We start from the raw sequence: 16,603 nt of genomic DNA, 5'->3' as shown, positions 1-16,603 counted from the left end.
AATATTCAAGAAACAAATACAACTCAATAGCAAAAACAAACAAACAAACAAACCCTCCAAATAACCCAATTTAAAAATGGACAAAAGATCTAAATATACATTTTTCCAAAGAAGACATACAAATAGCCAATGAGTACATGAAAAGGTGGTCAAAATCACTCATCCTCAGGGAAATGCATACCAAATTTATGAGATATTACCTCATACTTGTTAGGATGTTTATTATCAAAAGACAAGAGATAAATGCTGGTGAGGATATGCGCAGTGGTGGTGGAAATGAATATAGCTACTATAGAAAACAGTATGGAGGTTCCTCAAGAAATTCACAACAGAACTATCATATGATTGAACAATCCCAATTCTAGGAATATATCCAAAGGAAATAAACCTATTGTTTCAAAAAAATATATGCACTCCCATGTTTATTACAGCATTATTCACAATAGCAAATGTTTGAAAACAACTTGATGAATGTAGACACATGAAAGGATAAAGAACATTTTATATGTTATGTATATATTGATATATATGATATATAATGCATTTATATAATATTAACATATTATATATAAATAATATGTATTATGTATAAAATATATACATAATGTATATGTTATATATACATTATGTGTATATATGATATATATACATATATATGTGTGTGTGTGTGTGTATATATATATATATATATATATATATAATAGAACATTACTCAGCCTAAAAAAAAGAAAGTCCTGTCCTTTGCAAAACCATGGAGGACATTATGCTAAATGAAGTAAGTCAGAAAAAGACAAATACTGCATGGTATCACTAACATGTGGAATCTGAAAACCAAACAAATAAGCAAACAAAACCCTTGAAGTCATAGAAACAGAGAGTAGTAAAGTGGTTGCCAGGGACTCAGAAGCAGGGGAAATAGGGAGAGATTAGTAAAAGGCACAAACTTTCAGTTAACAGATCAATATGGTCTGAGAATCTAATATATAGCATGGTGACGATAGTTGGTAACTCTGTACTATGTAACTGACATTTCCTTAAAGGATAGAACTTAAATATTCTTACAAAAAAAATAAAAGTAAGTACATACATGAAGTGATGTATGTGTTTATTAACTCAATGGTTGGAATCCTTCCACAATGTATGTGTGTATCAAATCATCATGTTGTACACTAAATCTTACAATTTAATTGTCAATTATACCTCAATAAAGTTGGACACGAAAATGTTTTCCCTCCAGTTAGCAGAGGAATCCCTAAGACCACTTGAAGTTTTTATAGTCATGATGTTTTCATAATAAGGTGACAAACCTTTCTTATTCCTTGCCCAGCATATGTGACAAAGCTCTGACTTTGGAGTCCATAGTCTATATGAGCCTGCAAGTACTATGACCTTATCTGACACTTTTTCTTTATGGTATTTTTTAAATTTATTTTTTGTTATAAAAATCCATGTTTATAATAGAAAAGTTGACATTTTTTTAATTAAAAGAAAGAAAATCTTACATCACCCTACCACCTAGAGAGAATTTCTGTTAATATTTTGGTGCAGGGCCTTCTAGTCTTCATTCAGTAAATTTTTTTTCTACACACGTGACCTTACTATACAAATAACAATTATTCTTTTTTACACATAAAAATTATTACACGCTATTACAATTACAAACATGAGTATATCATTTTTATTGAAATATAATTCATATACCATAAAGTTTACCCTTTTAGAGTATACAGTTCAATGGGTCTCAGGATATTTGTACAGCTGTACAACAATTACTACAATCTAGTTTTAGAAGAGTTTCATCAGCCCCAAAAGAAACCTGTACCTATTAGCGGTCACTCCCCATTTGCCCCTCTCCCTAGCACCTAACAACTAACTAATCATTGTCTTTGTGAATTCCCCTATATAATTCATAGAAACAGAATCATAGAATATGTGGTCGTCTGTGTTTCACTTCTTACACTTAGCATCATTTTTCAATGTTTAGGCATGCTATAGCATGTGTGAGTTATTCCTTTCTATAACAGAATATTTAATGCATGAATATACCACATTTTGTTTATCCATTCATCAGATGATGGACATTGGCTGTTTACCACTTTTTGACTATTATGAATAATGCTTCTATGAATATTCATGCACAAGTTTTTATGTGAACATGAGCTTTCAGTTCTCCTATGGGTGGAACTGTTGAGTCACCTGGTAACTTCATGATTAACTTTTTGAGGAACTGACCTTTGAGAATGTTTTCCAAAGTGGGTGCCCCATTTTATGTTTCCACCAGCAATGTTTGAGTGTTCGAACTTTTCCACATCCGTGCCAATGCTTGTTGTTATCAGTCTTTTTTAATTAAGACCAGCCTGGTGGAGGTGAAGTGGTAGGTACCTAATTGTGGTTTGATTTGCATTTCCATAAAGACTATGATGTTAATCATCTTTTTATGTTTCTTGGCCTTTATATATTTTCTTTATAGAAATGTCTATTCAAATCCAGTGTTCATTTTTAAACTTGAATTATGTTTTATTTTTGATTCATAAGTTTTATAAAATACATTCTGTATACTAGATCCTTATCAAATTTATCATATAAAATATTTTCTTCTCTTCTAGGGAGTGGCCTTTTTACTTTCTTGAGAGTGTCCTTTGGAGGGCTTGAATGTCACTTTCCAACTCTGCTTTTCTTATATCCTCTAAATCTCATCTATTGTTTTCTATTGGTAGAGACTAAAGGGAGCCAGCCTGCAAAGCTGAGTTCCAGCCCCAGCATCACAATGCAGAGTATTGAAGGGTGGACTTGAAGTCAGTAGACAATAGCTTAATAAATAGCACGTAAGAAAGTCAATCTTCCTGTGGGGTTAGCAATTGTACGATATTTTGTTGTTCACAAAAAAACCCACAAGCTTTTAATATTGTTGAGCCTTTCTATTAAATGGTTGTTTTCCATTTCATTGATATCTGTTCTTTGGTGTTTCCAATCTTATAATTTCTTTGAAATTTGTGGGGGGGTTTTCTTTTTGTACTTTCTTGAAATAAATGCATAAGTCAAGAATTTTCCATTTTTTAGGGCGCCTGGGTGGCGCAGTCGGTTAAGCGTCCGACTTCAGCCAGGTCACGATCTCGCGGTCCGTGAGTTCGAGCCCCGCGTCAGGCTCTGGGCCGATGGCTTGGAGCCTGGAGCCTGCTTCCGATTCTGTGTCTCCCTCTCTCTCTGCCCCTCCCCCGTTCATGCTCTGTCTCTCTCTGTCCCAAAATAAATTTAAAAACGTTGAAAAAAAAAATTAAAAAAAAAAAAAAGAATTTTCCATTTTTTTATTTCTAGTGTATGCGTTTAAAATGAAAATAGCAAAACAAAAAAAGTTAAAATTGCCCTCTAAATATGATTTTAGCTGTATCTCACTTGTTTTGATATGTATTTTTTATTATTATTCAGTTCAAAATATTCTCTAATATTCATTTTGATTATTTTCTTTTATCTATGACCTTTTCACCCGTGGGCTACCCATGTATTAATGCATTTCCAAATATTTGGGGTTTTTAAGTTTCCTTTTTGCCATTAATACATTTATAATGTTATATATAATAATTAATATATAAAATATTATATAAGAGTATACTTATCTTTTTATGTCAGTATATATGAAGTAATTATATATACACATGAGGATAGAGAAATAAAAATGAATGAATATATAAAATATATAGATAATTTCATACAGGCATACATATTTGGAATTGCTATGTCTTCTCTGTGGATTGCAAATTGTATGATTATGAAATGTCCTGTCTCAAGTAACTCATCTTGTGTTAAAGTTTACTCTGTCTGATATTGATATTTTATATTAATATAGTATATTAATATATGTACACTTAATATGTTAGTCTGTCTTGGTTAGTAGTTTCATACATAACAAAATTTTCACTTTCCAAATATTTATTTTTAACTTTTCTTTAAATTTATATTTAAATTTGTCTCTAGTAATCATCATGTAGCAAGGTTTGGTCTTTTTAAATTCAGTCTGTCAATCATTGTCTTTTTAAATATGATGATTTGGTCATTACACAGTTAAATAATTAATTATTACGTTTGGTTTGAAATCTATCACCTTACTATATTTCTCTATTTTTCCACATGCTCTGTTTCTTTTTCTCTCCTTTCTTTTCTTCTTCTGGATTCTTTTTTCAGTGTTCAATTTCCCTCCTCTATTAGCTTGTTTATCAAATATTCTTTTAATTTTGATTTTAGTAGTTACCCCAGAGATTACAACAAACATCCTTGAGTTATTAAAGTTGTATATAAATTAGAACTTTTAATATATGCTGGACAACTCAGAACTTGAGAAACTCTTAATTTCATTCAATGTATCTTGCCTTTTATATTATTATTTTGTTAATCCCAAATTATTATTATTGTCATTATTGTTTTCAGAGTCAATATTAATTTACATTTACTCATGTTGTTCTTTATTCTTTCTTTCATTACATTGTCTCCTCTGTTATCATTGTTTTCTTTGCCTAAAAGTCTCCATTTGGTATTTCTGTAACTATAAGTGTGCAGCTAACAAATTCAAGATTGGTGTACTCTAACCAGTTTTTGGTTCACTTCTTATACGAAGGATTTGTTCACTGGATATCTAATTCTAACTTGACAGTTATTTCATTTTAGCATCATTAAGATATTATGAAGATGTCTTTTGGATTCTAAGGTTTCCATTGAGAAGTCAGCTCTTGGTCTAATTTTGTTCCTATAATGCCAACATCTTTTTTCGTGGTCGTTCTGGATGCTCTCAAGGTTTTTTTTTTTCTTATTTCTGATTTTCAGCATTTTTAGTGTGACACATCCAATTTGATTTTTTTTTATCCTGCATGAGTCCAAGTGTTAATTGAATCTCTAGCTTGATCTCTTCCATCAGTGGGAAATTCTCAGCCATTATCTTTTAATGCCTCTTCTTCATTCTTATTTTCCTCTCCTTCTGCAGTTCTATTCAGATTTACATTAGTCTTTTCATGTGTTTCATGTTCTTTTCTCTTTTCTGTATTATTCATTCTTGGTGTCTGTGTTTTATTTTGGAGATTTCTTCTGATTTATCTTTTAGTTCAGTGGTTTCTCTTTAGCTCTTTCTATCTCAGGTTAAATCCATCCATTGTTTTTAATTTCATCACCTGTATTTTCCTATTTTAGAATTTCTAGTTAATTTCCTTCTCTTTGTTGAAATCTTCAACATTCTCTACCAATTTCTTGAACATATTACTCATAGTTTCTTTGTTGTTGTTGTCTTTCCAATAAATCCATTTTCTTGATCTCTTGTGGAACTGTTTTGTCTACTTGTCTGTTTTGTCTCTCCCTTTTTTGGAAACATCCTTTTGTGTGTATGTGTTTGATTTGATGCTGGATATTGTGTATTAAAAATTGACAAATTAAGAGTCTGGATGATGTCATCTCAACTGAAATAGAATTTAGTTTTGCTTCTGGCCAACAGCTAAGCTGAGAGAAGAAGAAATTCCAGATTGCCTTTCTTAAATAAGGAATTTAAAAATATTAAGGTCTTTAGTCCTGTGATTTAGTCTATCTCTGGTACAGTTTTACTCCTAGGTTGGGCCTTTTAGGGGCCCAGTTGAAAACCTGGGGTGTTTACTAGGGCACTTGCTTTTTTATTTTTTTTTTTTATTTTTTTTTTTATTTTTTTTTTTATTTTTTTTTTTTTTTAAGAAGAGAGTTTAAATTTTTTTTTTTTTCAATGTTTTTTATTTATTTTTGGGACAGAGAGAGACAGAGCATGAACGGGGGAGGGGCAGAGAGAGAGGGAGACACAGAATCAGAAACAGGCTCCAGGCTCCGAGCCGAGCCATCAGCCCAGAGCCTGACGCGGGGCTCGAACTCACGGACCGCGAGATCGTGACCTGGCTGAAGTCGGACGCTTAACCGACTGCGCCACCCAGGCGCCCCAGGCACTTGCTTTTTTAGTGATCCTTAAATTTCAATTTTTATCCCTTGCTTCATGAGTCTGTCAAGTTCTGCTCAGCATATCAACTTTTCAGTCAGTAACTGCTTTGAGGGAGAAGCTCCCACAAACGACAGGATCATCTCTTTGAGCTTTTTCTGCAGATCGTGACCTCACAGTTCCTCACACACAACTTTGATAGTTATCCCATGCATTCAAAACAGAAGCTTTGGTTAAAACTGTTTTGTCCTAGCTGTTCATGGTGAGAGAATTGGTTTGAGCTAATACACCATTATTAATACTAGAACAACTCCATTCAAGTTTTTTAAAGTTTACATAGTTTATTTAAAAGTTTTATCCCTGAATTGCTTCTGAATTCTGATTCATGGTTAGAGTGACCTTCCCCATTTTACTGTTAATAGAAGTTTATGTGTGTTTTGTTATGGTATTTTTATGGTTTCAATCTTTATGTTGAAAATTTTTATCTGTTTGGAATTTATCTTGATCTGCTGAGAGGTTTATATACAACGTACTTTTAGTTTTGATGCTCATCTCTTTACCTATTCTAATTTACTTAACAGTCTATTTTTTTTCACAGACTTGAATTTTATTTTTCTACGTACTAAATTCATCTGTGAATTGAATCCCTGGGCTTTCTGTTTTCCTGTTGTTTATGTGTATGTCTCTATTCATATGTCTGTGTGACATTTTTTTTAATGACTTTATTTTGGATTAACTATCATGCAATATCCTGCTTGCATTTAAAGTGTATAATTTGATTAGTTATAACATATGTATCCACTAGTGAAACCATCACTACAATCAAAAGAATGAGCAAAAGTTTTCTTTCGTGTCCTATTTTAATCTATCATAAACTGACCCCCACCTGCTGTAACCAAGCAACAAACCGATTGGCTTTCTGTCTTTATAATGTGCATCTTCTAGGATTTTGATAAAAGAATTAGTTAGAATATACTCATTTTGTCTTTTATTCAGTATAATTGTTTTCAGACTCATCTATATTATTGCCTTTATCATTAGTTTGTTCTTTTTTATTGTCAAGTAATAGTATTCTATATTTTGATTTACAATTTGTTTATGAAGTCACCTGTTGTTGGACCTTTGGGTTAATTCCAGGTTGTTTTTTTTTTAATTTTTAATTCCACTATAGTTAACATATAGTGTTATATTAGTTTTAGGTAATTCAACAATTATATGTACTACTCCGTGCCCATCATAAGTATACTCTAAATCTCCTTCATGTATTTCACCCCACTTCCCGCCCACCTCCCTTCTGGTAACCATCAGTTTAAGATGGTTCTTTTATTTGTTTGTCTCTTTTTTCTTTGTACATTTGTTTCTTAAATTCCACATATGAGTGAAATCAGTCTTTCTCTGACTGACTTATTTCACTTAGCATTATACTTTCTAGATCCACCCATGTTGTTGTGAATAGCAAGATCTCATTCTTTTTATGGTTGAAAAATATTCCATTGTATATACACACCATTCTTCTTTATCCATTCATCTATTGATGGGTATTTGGGCTGCTTCCATAATTTGGCAATTGTAAATAATACTGCAATAAACTTAGAGGGCATATATCTTGTGGAATTAATGTTTTCACTTTCTTGGGGTAAATACCTAGTAGTAGAATTACTAGATCATATGGTAGTTCTGTTTTTAATTTTTTGAGAAACATTCATACTGTTTTCCACAGTGGCTGCATCAGTTTACATTCCCACCAACAGCATATGAGGGTTCCTTTTTCTCCACATCCTCATCAACACTTGCTGTTTCTTGTGTTTTTGATTTTAGCCATTCTGACTGGTGAGGTGATATCTCATTATGGCTTTGATTTGTATTTCCCTGATGATGAGTGATATTGAGCATTTTTTTCATGTGTCTGTTGGCCCTCTGGATGCTTCTTTGGAGAAATGTCTGTACATATGCTCTGCTCATTTTTTAAAATTGGATTTATTTGGTTTTCCTGGTGTTGAGTTGTAGACGTTCTTTCTATATTTTGGGTATTAATCCTTTATTGGATATGTCATTTGCAAATATCTTCTCCCATTCAGTAGGCTGTCTTTTATTTTTGTTCATTGTTTCCTTTGCTGTGCAGAAGCTTTTTACTTTGATGCAGTCTGAATAGTTTATTTCTGCTTTTGTTTCCCTTGCCTCAGGAGACATTTCTAGAAAAAGGTTGCTACAGCCAGTGTCAGAGAAATGACTGCCTATATTCTCTTCTATTATTTTTATGGTTTCATGTCTCACATTTACATCCTTAATCTATTTTGAGTTTAATTTTGTGTATGATGTAAGAAGGTGGTCCAGTTTCATTCTTTTGCATTCAGCTGTCCAATTTTTCCAGCACCATTTGTTGAAGAGACTTTTTCCATTGCATATTCTCGCCTTCTTTGTCAAAGATTTACTGACCATATAAGTGAGGATTTATCTCTGTGTGCTCTCTTCTGTTCTATTGATCTAGGTGTCTTTTTTGTGTGCCAGTATCATACTGTTTTGATGACTATAGCTTTGCACTGTGTCTTGATACCTGGGATCCTGATCCTCCAGTTTTGTTCTTTTTCAAGATTGTTTTAGCTGTTCAAGGTCTTTTTTGGTTCCATACAAATTTTAGGATTATTTGTTCTGATTTTGTGAAAAGCGCTGTTGGTATTTTAATAGGGATTGCATTGAATATGTAAATTGTTTTTGGTAGTATGGCCATTTTAACAATATTTGTTCTTTCAATCCATGAGTGTGAAATGTTTTTCCATTTCTTTGTGTCATCTTCAATTTCTTTCACCAATGTTTTATAGTTTTCAGAGTACAGATCTTTCACCTCTCTGGTTAAGTTTATTCCTAGATATTTCATTATTTTGGGTCTATTTGTAAATGAGATTCTTTACTTAATTTCTCTTCCTTCTACTTCATTTTTTTGTGTATAAAGATGTAACAGATTTCTCTATGTTGATTTTGTTTCCTGTGACCTTACTAAATTCTTTTATCAATTCTAGCAGTTTTTTCATGGAGTCTTTAGTGTTTTTCATATACAGTATCATGTCGTCTGCAAATAGTGAAAGTTTTACTTCTTCCTTACCAATTTCGATCCTTTATTTCTTTTTCTTGTCTGATTGTTGTGGTTACGAGTTCCAGTACTATGTTAAATAAAAGTGGTGAGACTGGACATCCTTGTCTTGTTTCTGATCTCTGGCAAAAATCTCTCAGTTTTTCCCATTGAGTATGATGTTCCTGTGGGTTTCTCACATATGACCTTTATTATGTGGAGGTATGTTCCCTCGAAACCTACTTTGTTTAGGGTTTTATCTTGAATGGATGTTATACTATGTCCATTGCTTTTTATGCATCTATTGAAATGATCATGTGGGTTTTATCCTTTTTCTCATTGATATAATCTATCACATTGATTGATTTGTGAATATTGAACCACCCTTGCTTCTCACAAATAAATCCCACTTGATAGTGGTAAAGGATTTTTTTAAATGTATTGTTGGATGAGTCCCATTTTTACTATTATAAAGTTGCCATGAAATTTTGTATATTAGACTTTGTGGATATAACGCTTTGTTTCCCTTGGATAAAGATGGAATGGTCAGCTTGTATGGTGTGTGTAAGTTTAACATTTTTTGAAATTGCTCAACAGTTTTCCAGAAGTGTAGGATATTTCTGATTGATCCATATCATAACCAACACTTGGTATCAATAGTCTTTATAAGGTTAGTTATTCTAATGGATATATAGTGGGATTTCACTGTGATTTTAATTAGATCTTTTTTGAGATGCAATATAAAGATAATAAAGATCTTTCATGTGCATATTTTCTTTCATGAAGTGTCCAAATGTTTTGCTCACTTGCTCATTTTATGTATATTTTTCCTTCTCATTGGTTATAGAAGTTATTTTTATATTTTGGATATAAGTCTTAGCCAGGTGTATGTTTTTAAATATCTTCCCCTAATCTTTGAATTTCCTTTTTACTTTCTTATCTTTTGAAAAAAAAGCATTTAATATTAATGGAAACCAGTTTAATGATGTCTTTAAATCTATAGATCAATTTTTGGAAAATTGATATCTTTACAATATTGATTCTTCCAATCTATGGATAAGACATCTTTCTTCAATTATTAGGTCTTTAACTTCTCTGAGGTGTGTTTTAGGAGAAGGGATCAGAAAACAATGGCCAATAGGTTAAAACCAGCCCATGGCTTGTTTTTGTACATCCAGGGGATAAGATTAAATTTTACATTTTATTTTATTTTATTTTATTAAGTTTATTTATTTATTTTGAGAGAGAAAAAGCATGAGCAAGCAGGGGAGGGGCAGAGAGAGAAAGAGAGAGAATCACAACGAGGCTTCATGCTACCAGCGCAGAGCCTGATGCAGGGCTCGATCCCATGAACTGTGAGATCATGACCTGAGCTGAAATAAAAAATTGGACGCTTAACCAACTGAGCCACCTAGGCACCCCTAAATTTTACATTTTAAAGGGTTGTCAAGAAAATGGAGAATAAATTGGGATAGAGACTATCTGTAGCTCAGAAGCCTAAAATATTTAATATGTGGCCTATACAGAAGAAAGTGTGTCAGCCCTGTTGTAGAGAATTGTGTATAAACGTCTTGAACATCTCATTAGATTAGTTCACAGGTATTTTATATTTTTTAAATTAATTTATTTATTTTGAGAGAAAAAGAGAGAGAGCAAGCAGGGGAAGGACAGAGAGAGAGGGGGAGAGACAGAGAATCCCAAGCAGACTGCACACTGTCAGTGCAGAGCCTGACATGGGGCTCACTCTTATGAACCAGGAGAGCATGGCCTGAGCTGATATCAAGAGTCATACACTTAACTGACTGAACCACCCAGGTGCCCTGATATTTTACATTTTTAATGCTGTTGAAAAAATCTTTTTATGATTAAGTTTATTTAAAATGTTACATTCTTGGTACATATTTGTTGTTCAATGGATATTCAATGAATAAATGAAGAACAACACGTTCACTTTCTCAAAAAATTTGTGAAACGGTCTGCTAAAGGATGTTGATTTAAGACCATGACAGATCAGCAAAAGGAAAACACCGGAAAGAGATTCTGGAGAGGGTAGGTTTCATTTCTTCTGTGGCTTTCTGTCTCTGCTCTTTCCTCATGGGCCCTTGCCCCACCAGATACTTCCTCTGGCAAAAACTTCTGACATCTTGGAGAGATGGCAGTTGATGCTATATAAGTGAGGAAATTTAAAAGGCATTATTTTTAATTTTTTAATCCCTTATTGTTCATTGCTGGTATATTAGTCAGAGTCCTCCAGAGAAACAGAACCAATAAGGTGGATAGATAGAAATATAGATGTTTTAAGAAATTGGTTTACATGTTTGATTGCGGGGGCTGGTAAGTCTGAAATCCATAGGGCAGGCCTGTAGACTAGAAAGTCAGGTAATAGTTGATGTTCCAGTCTTGAGTCCAAATACCTCAGGGCAGTAGGCTGGAAAATCAGGCAGAATTTCTATGTTGAAGTCTTAGGGAGAATTGCTTCTTTAGGAAAGCCCAGTCTGTGCCTAAGGCCTTCAACTGATTACATGAGGTCTAACAAAGATTCCCTTTTTGACCAAACTTTAATCGGACTCCTCTAAGCTCTTTCTCAACTAGGTCCTGACTTTTGAGCTTCTGTGTCTGTCTTCTCTTTGTTCAATTTTAACAAGAACCCACAAACTCAGTTTAGCCAGAATCTCCCAACCTTACTATCTAATATCTTGTTCCACATCCTTCATCAAACCCTAGACAATGACTAAACATGATGGCTTGCCTTTAGCAAGATTCCTATTAGGTCAGGTTAGCCAGAATCCCCCACTTAACCCTGATGTTTCCTTTTAATAATTTCCCATCTACTGACACGCCTCCTCCCCTAGTCTGCTCCTGGGCTATAAATTCCCACTTTTCCTTGTATTTGGAATTGAGGACAATCTCTCTCCCTACCACAAAACCTCTTTGTGGTAGACGCCCTGAATACAGTCAGCCTTACCATTCTTTAACAAATGTGAGGAATAATTTTTCTTTGGCAGTTTCATCCATATTATGGAGGATATTTACTTTACTTAAAGAGTACAGATAGGAATGTTAATCACATCTAAAAAATACCCGCACAGCAACATCTAGAGGGTTGATCAACATTTGACCATGTTGACAGATACAATCATCCATCACAATGGTGTAGTATTTTATTTTGCATGTTAACTTTGTGTTCTACAGTCTTATCGTATGAACTAACAGTGTATCCTTAGTTTTTTCCCGTAAATGTCTAATCATGTCTTCAGCAAACAATTTTATTCTTCCATTCCAAGCCTTATACCTTTTATTTTTTATCCATGATAATGGTCTCTGTTAACATAGCAAGTTAAAGTAATGACAAATGGCGTTCTTCATGCATTCTCAATCTCCGTGGAAATCTTCAGCAGTTTTTGGTCAAGTACGGTATTTGCTGTTTGTTTGGGGTTTTTATGTTTGTTTTTTGTGTTTTGGTTTTTTTTGTAGATTCCCTTTATCTTACTAAGAAGATATTTTCATTTTCAGGTTAAGAGTTTTTATTTTTTTGTTAGTATTAGTATTAGTATTAGTATTAGTATCACACATATTTTTTTAGGGGAATGGGGCAGAGAGAGAGGGAAAGAGAGAATCCCAAGCAGGCTCTGTGCCCACAACCCAGGGCTCAATCCCAGGACCATGAGATCATGACTTAGCTGAAATTAAGAGTTAGATGCTTAACTGACTAAGCCACCCAGGCACCCCAAGATTTTTTTTAGGTCATGACTATGTGTTAAATTTATCAAATATACTTCTGCAGCTATTGAGATGGCCAATAGTTTTTATCTTTTATTATTAATAAGAATTACATTAGCTCATTTCCAAAGTTAAACGATTCTTGCATTCCTGTATTAAATCCAATTTGGTTGCATTATAACCCTTTCTCCCTCCCTCACTCTCACAACACACATACATACAACACACATATACACACACATATACACACAACACACATACACAACACTTGGATTTGGTTTTAAGATATTTGCACCTAAGTTTTTGAGTGAATTTGACCTGTAATTATCATTTCCTGCAATGTCATTCTCAGGTTTTGATATTATGATCATGCTGGCCTCATAATACAAGGTAGAAATTATTCCCTTCCTCTTTTTAAATACATTTTTTGGAAGAATTGTATAAAATTGGTAATTTTTCTTCCTTAAATGATGGAATTCACTATCTAGGTTCTTATCTGTAGGAAGACTTTTTAAATGAATTTACTAAGAATAAGACTGTTAAACCTTTTATTCAATTGTGATAATTTATGATTTCCTAGGAATTTGTCTATTTTGTGTCAATTTTGAAATTTATTGTTATAATTGCTTATAGTACCTTCTTCTTATCTTTTTAGTGTGACTAGAAGAATCTGTAATAATACCTTTCTTTATACCTCATGTTATTTGTTCCTTCCTTTGTTGTTTATATTCTTGCTGGTGACATATCAATTTCATTTCTGTTAAAAGAATTAAGTTTTGGTTTTTGAATAGGTTGTCCATTTTATATTATTGGATTTATTGGAATAAGATTGTCCTATCAACTTTTAATAATTGTAGAATGTGTAATGTCTTCCTTCTTTTTGATATAGGTCTATATTTTTTCTTAGTCATTTTTGCTACAGGCTTATCAATGTTGTTTTTTCCCTGAAAGAGCCAACGTTTGGTTTTGCTGATCTGTAAATATGCTTCTTTTCTATTTCATTAATTCCTATCGTACCCTTTTTCTTGCTTTTCTTTATTTTCAATTTACTCTTCTAACTTCTTGAGAACTTAGATGCTCATTCATTTTTAGCTTTTTTTTTTTTTTTGGTATCATGTGAACTTAAAGATATAAACTACCCTTAATACATGTCTTTAGATATATATATCTCACAATTTTGCTATGCTGCATTTTTAATATCATTCAGTTCAAATTATGTGGTAATTTCCATTGTGATTCCTTCTTTGAACCATAGGTTACTTGGAATTTATATTAGTTTCCACCATATGGAAAATTTTAAATTATTATTATTGTTGCTATTCACTGATAGTCTTGTTACATTTCTTTGAAATAAGTTGATATTGCTTTATGGTGTAATATCTGATCAACTTTTTTAACCTGATCAATTTTTTTTAACCTGATCAATTTTTATAAGTGCTCCATATGTATACTGTAGCTGTTAGATGCACTATTTCATGTGGGTCATTTATGTCAATTTTTAAAGAAATGGTATACTTCTGAGTAACTATCTTCTGATCTAATCAGCTACCATAAGTTACTATGTGAATCTAGATTTCTTTCTCATTTCAGTTTTGTCAATTTTTAAAGTGAAGGTTTGTATTATTTTGTTAGAAGATTATATCCATCCTTTTAATCACTATAGCATTCAGTTATATTCTCTACATTTCTTTTTTTTTTTAATTTTTTTTTCAACGTTTTTTATTTATTTTTGGGACAGAGAGAGACAGGGCATGAACGGGGGAGGGGCAGAGAGAGAGAGGGAGACACAGAATCGGAAACAGGCTCCAGGCTCCGAGCCATCAGCCCAGAGCCCGACGCGGGGCTCAAACTCACGGACCGCGAGATCGTGACCTGGCTGAAGTCGGACGCTTAACCGACTGCGCCACCCAGGCGCCCCTATTCTCTACATTTCTAAGATTTGACAGTCCATCAGACAGATTTACTTACCGCTCATTCAATTAAGCATGCAGGGAAGACTAGCAAATTCCATTAGAACAACTAAACTGTTTTGTGTATACAGACATTATTAATGGTGGAACGTTTTTGGAAATTTTTAAGGTAAATTCTAAAGAACTCATCTGAATGTCACTCTGTTAACAGTAACAGCATATGCATTCAACAGGATTTAGAAAACTGTTAAGAAAATAAACTCTTGGGTTTATATTTGCATTTTCTCTTTTTCTTGCCAGAAATTTCTCAACTTTTTAAGTATTCTAATATACAGATTTTTGCTCTATTGTTTCTCTTACATTTCACTTTTCTTTTTCCATTTCTTTGGATATATTCATTTTCTCTCTTGTTTTAACCTTTCTTCTGTTTTAATAAAAGAATTCATATCTATACATTTCAATCTATATTCAGGGTACTAAGTACTAATATAATGATAACTTTCATCTCTAAATTACTAATCTGCTTGGGTATTTTTAATAATTTCTTGTTTTTTCATTTTCCTTTCAATTCTTTCATTTAAAAAGTATTTTTAATATATTTATTTTATTTTCTGTTTTTGAGGAATCCCGTATCTTCAGGCTTCGTGCATCCAAAGCCTACAGATACTGTTTTTATAGTTCTTTTACTCTTTTATAGTTTACTCTTTATAGTTCTTTTACTCATTTTAGATGACTGGTTTTTGTGGGATGAGTCACCCAGGTGATAGGAATCCTTATCCATAATTCATGTGTGTTTTTGCTAGGAATTTTCATTAAAAGTTTTAACTATTTTCAAATCACAAGACAATTTGAGTCGGTCGGTTTCCTCACAGTTTCTGTCTTTTCGTAGGTGAAACTCCCCTCCACTTCCCTCAGTTCTTCCACTGACAGCGGTGGCCCTTCTAGGTTCCAGCTAGGCTTTGTGGTGGGGTGATAGGTAGAGTGGGGTCACCAATCTGGTTATCCCACTTAGCCTCAGCCTCTGCCTTATTTTCCTTGCATCTGTAAAATCACATGATCTAGGACTTTGCTACTAAAAATGTGGCCCTCCGACCACAAATATCAGCATCACTCTGTTAGAAATGCAAAATCTTAGGTACTGGTTTCAAAAAGTTGTTAAGTATTTTTCTATTTTGGCTTCGTTGCCTGCCCTAATAGCCGTACACTTATATGTACATTTTTCAGTGCTTTCTGTGTTCATTAAGAAGTTGCATAATAATTTTAGGATCAACAGCGTTAGCTGTTTAAAGCAGAAAAAAAAAACCCCACGAAATCGCAACGTCTGTTCTTTAGTGTGTTTGCTAAGACTAGCTTCTGTCCGTTGCTGCGTGAGCGATCGCACACTATTAAAGCTATTAGCGAAGATTTGTGCTATGGTGCCTCTGCCAATTTCTACTAAACTCATCAGTGTCCCCCCACACCCCTACTCCCCAGCGAGGCTTCCCGCAAAGCTTCGACTGGTTCAATCACAGTAGGCCACCAAACCACCGCGAAAACCCGGAGTAACGGATTTGGGGCGTAGCTAGGGTCCTCCGGGGAGCAAGGAGAATTTACGGAGCCTGCGCAAAGACGGGAGCGCGCACATGCGCAGTGGTCGGTGCTGGGCCGCGCGCCGGTCGCTCCGGGAGGCTTGGAGGCTGCGCGCGCGGTTGACGTGTTCCGTGGCTGCGGAGGCGGCGAGGCTCTGGGAGGGGAAGGAGCGGAGGGAGGGAGGGTGAGGTGGGGGCTGAACCCGGAAGTGGGTAGGCGCTGGAGCGAGCGCGCCGAGAGTGGAGCTCAGCGGCTGGGAGCCAGCGGGGGAGCCCTGGGTTCCCGGTAATGGATCTGTGGGGATTTTGCCCAGGGAAACTGGGGTGGGAAGGGTAGCGGGTTCGCCGTCGGCGAGCGCAGTCCCCTCCTGGGCAGGGCCTGGGAAGGCTCTTCTGTTTCCTT

The 16,603-nt window shown here is 34.2% G+C and overlaps 1 protein-coding gene across 1 annotated transcript in view; it reads left to right on the top strand.

Moving 5' to 3' along the window:
• Window positions 1–16,375: 16,375 nt before the first annotated feature.
• The window catches only part of ZBTB41 (zinc finger and BTB domain containing 41), a 48,279-nt gene continuing 48,051 nt past the window's right edge, over window positions 16,376–16,603 (top strand). Inside the window, exon 1 of the mRNA XM_058701773.1 lies at window positions 16,376–16,486. The gene's annotated coding sequence lies outside the window, so the exon portion shown is untranslated. The remainder of the gene's footprint in view (window positions 16,487–16,603) is intronic.

This window comes from Neofelis nebulosa, chromosome 15 (genome assembly GCF_028018385.1).
Source record: "Neofelis nebulosa isolate mNeoNeb1 chromosome 15, mNeoNeb1.pri, whole genome shotgun sequence".
NCBI classification, from domain to species: domain Eukaryota; kingdom Metazoa; phylum Chordata; class Mammalia; order Carnivora; family Felidae; genus Neofelis; species Neofelis nebulosa.
This window is presented reverse-complemented; position numbering and strand designations above follow the sequence as displayed.